The following is a 7,382-nucleotide window of genomic DNA, read 5'->3' as shown; positions in this document are numbered from 1 at the left end:
CTGAGGTTATTGATATTTCTCCCACTAGTAAAGTAATGTTCAAAATTCTCCAAGCCAGGCTTCCACAATACGTGAACCGTGAACTTCCAGATATTCAAGCTGGTTTTAGAAAAGGCAGAGGAACCAGAGATCACATTGCCAACATCCGCTGGATCATCAAAAAAGCAAGAGAGTTCCAGGAAAACATCTATTTCTGCTTTCTTAACTATGCCAAAGCCTTTGATTGTGTGGATCACAATAAACTGTGGAAAATTCTGAAAGAGATGGGAATACCAGACCACCTAACCTGCCTCTTGAGAAATCTCTATGCAGGTCAGGAAGCAACAGTTAGAACTGGACATGGAACAACAGACTGGTTCCAAATAGGAAAAGGAGTATGTCAAGGCTGTATATTGTCACCCTGCTTATTTAACTTCTATGCAGAGTACATCATGAGAAATGCTGGACTGGAAGAAACACAAGCTGGAATCAAGATTGCTGGGAGAAATGTCAGTAACCTCAGAAATGCAGATAACACCACTCTTATGGCAGAAAGTGAAGAGGAACTAAAAAACCTCTTGTTGAAAGTGAAAGAGGGGAGTGAAAAAGTTGCCATCTGGTCCCATCACTTCATGGGAAATAGATGGGGAAACAGTGGAAACAGTGTCAGACTTTATTTTTTTGGGCTCCCAAATCACTGCAGATGGTGATTGCAGCCATGAAATTAAAAGACGCTTACTCTTTGGAAGAAAAGTTATGACCAACCTAGATAGTATATTCAAAAGCAGAGACATTACTTTGCCGACTAAGGTCCATCTAGTGAAGGCTATGGTTTTTCCAGTGGTCATGTATGGATGTGAGAGTTGGACTGTGAAGAAGGCTGAGCACCGAAGAATTGATGCTTTTGAACTGTGGTGTTGGAGAAGAATCTTGAGAGTCCCTTGGACTGCAAGGAGATCCAACCAGTCCATTCCGAAGGAGATCAACCCTGGGATTTCCTTGGACGGAATGATGCTAAAGCTGAAGCTCCAGTACTTTGGCCACCTCATGCGAACAGTCAACTCATTGGAAAAGACTCTGATGCTGGGAGGGTTTGGGGGCAGGAGGAGAAGGGGACGACCGAGGATAAGATGGCTGGGTGGCATCATGGACTCGAGGGATGTGAGTCTGAGTGAACTCCGGGAGATGGTGATGGACAGGGAGGCCTGGCGTGCTGCAATTCATGGGGTCTCAAAGACTCGGACACGACTGAGCGACTGAACTGAACTGAACTGAACTGAATCTTGATTCCAGCTTGTGCTTCATCCAGCCTGGCATTTTGCATGATGTACTCTGCATATAAGTTAAATAAGCAGGGTAACAATATACAGCCTTGATGTACTCCTTTCCCAATTTTGTGTGAAAGTCTGTCCTTGGAAGTCTGTCAATGGAAGTCTGTCCTTCCATGTCCAGTTCTAACTGTTGCTTCTTGACCTGCATACAGGTTTCTCAGCAGGCAGTAAGGTGGTCCAGTATTCCCAGCTTTGGAATAATTTTCCACAGTTTGTTGTGATCCACACAGTCAAAGACTTTAGTGTAGTCAATGAAGCAAAAATGATGTATTTTTGGAATTCTCTTGCTTTTCTATGATCCAGTGGATGTTGGCAATTTGATCTCTGGTTCCTCTGCCTTTTCTAAATCCAGCTTAAACATCTGAAAGTTCTTGGTTTACGTACTGTTGAAGACCGGATTGGAGAATTTTGAACATTACTTTGCTAACATGTGAAATGAGTGCAATTTTGTGGTAGTTTGAACATTCTTTGGCATTGCCTTTCTTTGGCATTAGAAGGAAAATACTTTATTTTTATAATTTAAACTGGTGTGTTTCTCAGGGCTAGTTTATATGACATCATAGTTGTGGTCCATGTGTATTTCCAGAGGGTGTTATTCATATGACTCCAGTATGGATGGTCACCTGGACGTCTGCAAAAACTCTGGCATTTCTACAGTTGACTCAGCATGATTTTTCAATTATCTTTAAGAAGCTTGAGTCCCATAATGTTTAGCACAGTTGCAAAGTCCTGTTGCAGAGTGCAAATGCAAACAATTGGATTTTTAAATTTTTTCAGGAAGGACTCTTTTATCAAGGCACCTATCAATCACCAGTGTGGTCTTGAGTGATTCACTGCTTTGTATAACTCTTATTCTAGTTTTTTAATTATAAATAATTTTTAGCTTATCTTTGTATATCAGTTAAAATTTTCTGTGGATTTATTGGTTAACCTTAAGTTTCTGTTGATGCAATAATTTTCTAACAACTAGGTATTTAAATATGAATATAATTCAGATACATATCACCCATAGTCCTATTGCTAATGTAAATTTGTGTGTAATTTTCCTAAACCCTATATTCACTCTTATTACTGGCTTCATTTGTCACTTATATGTGGGAATAACTGAAGCCAAGGGGTTGTGGTTTCCCTTTAACCTGCTAACGTGGGGCTTGATGAGAAAAGTTGGAGAACCTTGCATTGGACAGAGTGTTATGGATTGAACTGTGTCTCCCCCAAAATGTTAAAGTCTTAATCCCTAGTGCCTGTGAATGTGACCTTATTTGGAAATAGGGACTTTACAGATGATCAAGTTAAGATGAAGTCATTAGACTGGACCCTAAACCAATGTCCTTATGAAAGGGAAAAATTGAGACACAGAGACAGACACATACAGGGAGAATGTCACGTGAAGGTGAAATGAGAGATCAAAGTGCTGCATCCTTAGGTAAAGATGCCAGTGACTGTCAGCAAGCCACCAGAAGCTAGGAGAGAGGCAGGTCAGATTCTCTTTCATAGCCCTCCCAGGGCTCCAGCCCTGCTGAAACCTTGATTTCATACATCTAGCCTCTGCTGCTGCTGCTGCTAAGTCGCTTCAGTCATGTCCAACTCTGTGTGACCCCATAGATGGCAGCCCACCAGGCTCCCCCGTCCCTGGGATTCTCCAGGCAAGAACACTGGAGTGGGTACATCTAGCCTCTAGGACTGTGAAAAAATATATTTATTCTTAGTCTGTGGTATGTGTTACAGCATCCCTAGGAAACCAATACAGAAAGGAAGTTGGGTTAATAGGAATATAAATAGATAGGAGATATGTAGATAAGTGCATGGGGAGATGGGTGAATGGATGGACAGATGGGTAAATTGATAGGTAGTTAGGCAGATAGATAGATGATACACAGATAGGTAGATGAAGAAGAAATCAGGAGAGATGAAGAAGGTGAGGCCATGTTCCATAAGATAAAAATGAATGCTAAGGCTGTATCATTAGCTATGAGCTGTGGAGTTGTTGTTTGCAAAGTCTGTTGCAAGTCATCCAACTTGCGTGCAAAGCCAGAAAATCACAGTGGCCCTTGATACCAAAAAGACATCTTGTCTGACTTTATTCTGTTAGGGAGCTCATGTCTGGTGGTCCAGAAGTTCAGTCAGACCATTTGGACATGTAGAGTGGCAGTTTCTGGCTGGGTGTGAGAACAGCAGATGGTTTCCATTTTCTCAGCAATATTAAGAGTTTGCTACTAAAACATGCTGAACCGGGCTGTCACTGGTTCTGGTTGCTGGTGAGACTGACCGTTCAAGTGCTGCCTTGTGGTATGTGCTCAAGAGCAGGAATGGCCAGTGTTAGAGTAGCAGTGGGAATGAACGGGTTGTGAGGATAGAAACCCATTCTTTCCAAGTAGGTTGGCTGTCATAAGACTTTATAAAGCTGGCAGCTCCTGGGTTGGGATTGCTGCTCTCCTATGAGGGGAAAGAGGCAGTGCTGGGACTCTCTCTGTTGTTTAGCTTATGGAAATCTCTGGGGGCTTCTTGCAATTTCTAGAGAATTTGGTTGAGTCTACCTTAAGCAGAGAGCTAACCTGCTTTAGGAAATTAAATAGAGAAAAAAAGTGCAAGGTCTCCAGCATAGGTTTTCCGTCTCACTTAGGTACTGGAATACCTCAATGAAATTGTTCCAAATCTCATTGACCCCTAAGTTGGTCCTGTTCCAACGTTAGTCCAGATTCTGAATCTTGATTCTGTTTCCCATGTTCATCATTCCACTCCTGCCTTGCACCTTGCTTACTGTGTGCTGTCTTATTTTTCTGACTTTTTGACTTGGGCCCTTTCAGCACAAGGCCCTTTGGTATCTTTGGCTCATTCTGCTTCAGCATCCTTTGTATAGGACCCCTGACTCTCAGGGGACCAAGCCCTGGCCCTCTGAATGGAGACCAAGCTGGCCTTGCCCAGTCTTTTATGTAACTGCCCCAAAAAGGATGATCCCACTGAACCCTGGGGTGAAATTCCAGGGTGTGCTGCCACATCATCCTCGAGCAGCCTTTCAGAGGAAATGTCTTGAAGCGACTCTGTGGCTCTGGAGTCCCTGACCCACTTCAAGGATGGGAGAAAGTAGAGGAGATGGTGGTGGTACAGAGGTTTCTTTGGAAAACACTATTGCTGTGAATGCTCCTTTTTGTACAAAGCCCCATGAGCATGGATGGCCTCCACAGATGCACTCTTATCCCAGGACTTGGCTGCCCCAGACCTGGTGCCAAGCTGTGGTATGGAGGAGGCGGAGGAGGGGTGTGCTCACAGGGAGATGATTGCTGCGCACTCCTGCACACTGTCTGACTGTGTGCTGCCTTTGGGCTCATGGTGTTTAAAGTTTCACTTCTGCCTTAGTGAAGATATCTTTCTGAATCCATGGATGATGCTGTCAGCGGACGCTATCTCGAGTCATAAGTACTGTCTTGTATAACATTAAAAAATAGTTGGATATGACTGAGTGGCTGAACTGAACTGAACTGCAAATGAACACTGGGAAATGTGATTTGGAGAATAAATAAGTGGATTTTAGTGAACACATAGTAGTCTCTGCCATACACATATTTTAGGCCTCTAAGAGAAACCCATGGTATAAAACATGTCTCAGATTTGCTTATCTAAAGAACTCCTTCCCACTCACCATTCTAGTATCCATCTATTCAAGTATTCCATGGACCACACTTGAGAAATACTAATGTAATGTTCCCTTGGAACCTCCTCTTAAACAGTTGCTGTTGAGTGTTTTGCTTTCCAACCATGTTGTAGAAACAGAAAAAGAAATGCTACAGTTAGAGACGTCTCTGGATCCTAACTCTTTGAGTATCATATTTTCAGATCAAAAGATTGTTTTCTTAGCCATTTTATACTTTACTTTCTGTTTGAAAAGACCTTGCTTGTGTTATTTTCCATGTATTTTCCTAGCCCTTAGAAACAGAGTTCAAGCCCAACCACCAACATTTCCCCTCATGCAGCTATGACCCAGAATGATTATAACTCCATTTAAATAGAAACGGTGAAACTTTCCATTTGCTTAATTGCCTTCCTTATATTTAAAATTGATAACTGACAAGGAGCTGCTGTATAGTACAGGGAACCCTGCTCAATATTATATAACAACCTAAATGGGACAATAATTTGAAAAAGAATAGATAGATGTATAGCTGAGTCACTTTGTACACCTGAAACTAACACAACATTGTTAATCAACTATATGCCAGCATAAAATAAAAAGTTAAAAAATTTTTTAAAATTTATTTTCAGTGTGTAGATGAGATTAGTACAATGCAACTACTCATTGGGTTGCTTTCAAATTATCTTTAAAAGTTTGTTTACAGTGGATTCATGTCAATGTATGGCAAAACCAATACAGAATTGTAAAGTAAAAAAAAAAAGTTTGTTTACAAAAATTTTTAAAATTTGAATTTGTGTTAAATGTATTATTTTCCCTTTTAAAACACAGGCTGTCAGCTGACCACTATTATACTTTCCAAACAAAGACTGACATAGGTCATGTCAAGTTAATGGAGCAGAGACTATAAAGCTCACCAATATTGCATTCTTTTTCTTATACTTGCCAGCCCCCTTGCAATTAGATGAATTTGAGTGGAGAGTTTTGGCCAATACAATATGGGGGTAGCATTTGGGTCTCTTCCTACCTAAGGCAGGGAAAAATCTGTGCATGAGTTTGTAGTACTATCTATTGTAGACAAGACATATTCCAAATGGCGCTATTACATATAGTGGAGACGCAAGCATTCTGGATTCCTGGGTGACCACATGGAACTGAGGTCTGTGAACCTGTAAGGAACAGGTGATGTGAGAGAAATAAATGAGTTGTGTCAAGTCACATGGACTTAGGAGCTACTTTATCGTCATAGCATGGCCTTATCCTCCCTGGCTAAATATATGTCTTCTCTAAATGAGTAAAATAAAACAAAAGAGAGTTACACTATCATATAAGTCATTGTTTAGACTTGGGTATACAGTCACCTCCATTTTAATAAGGAATGCTTTGAGAATATACCTCACTTTATATTAGACATGTATTGTATGTCTCTTGCTGAAACAGATTGACTGTTTCCTTATTTGAAGAGCCCCAAATTACCATCTTTTGTCATTATTCATTTTACTCTAAAAATTATATTGACACTGATAAAATTTTCAGTGTGTCCACTATTTTTCGTATGGTAAGAGAATCAACAGCTGGTTAATATTGTCACTTACAGCAGATTTAGTATAGAACTCTGAAAAATGATCTCTATATTGTTGGCAATGGAAACCAAGAGTTTCTTCAGTTCAGTTCAGTTCAGTCGCTCAGTTGTGTCAGACTCTTTGCAACCCCATGAATCGCAGCATGCCAGGCCTCCTTGTCCATCACCAACTCCCAGAGTTCACTCAGACTCATGTCCATTGAGTCAGTAATGCCATCCAGCCATCTCATCCTCTGTCATCCCCTTCTCCTCCTGCCCCCAATCCCTCCCAGCATCAGAATCTTTTCCAGTGAGTCAATTCTTCCCATGAGGTGGCCAAAGTCCTGGAGTTTCAGCTTTAGCATCATTTCCTCCAAGAACACCCAGGACTGATCTCCACCAGAATGGACTGGTTGGATCTCCTTGCAGTCCAAGGGACTCTCAAGAGTCTTCTCCAACACCACAGTTCAAAAGCATCAATTCTTTGGCGCTCAGCCTTCTTCACAGTCCAACTCTCACATCCATACATGACCACTGGAAAAACCATAGCCTTCACTAGATGGACCTTTGTTGGCAAAGTAATGTCTCTGCTTTTGAATATGCTATCTAGGTTGCTCATAACTTTTCTCCCAAGGAGTAAGCATCTTTTAATTTCATGGCTGCAGTCACCATCTGCAGTGATTTTGGAGCCCAAAAAAATAAAGTCTGACACTGTTTTCCCTGTTTCCCCATCTATTTCCGATGAAGTGATGGGACCAGATGCCATGATCTTCATTTTCTGAATGTTGAGCTTTAAGCCAACTTTTTCACTCTCCACTTTCACTTTCATCAAGAGGCTTTTTAGTTCTTCTTCACTTTCTGCCATTAGGGTGGTGTCATCTGC

The sequence above is a fragment of the Oryx dammah genome, unplaced genomic scaffold (assembly GCF_014754425.2).
Source record: "Oryx dammah isolate SB20612 unplaced genomic scaffold, SCBI_Odam_1.1 HiC_scaffold_26, whole genome shotgun sequence".
Lineage (NCBI taxonomy): Eukaryota > Metazoa > Chordata > Mammalia > Artiodactyla > Bovidae > Oryx > Oryx dammah.
This window is presented reverse-complemented; position numbering follows the sequence as displayed.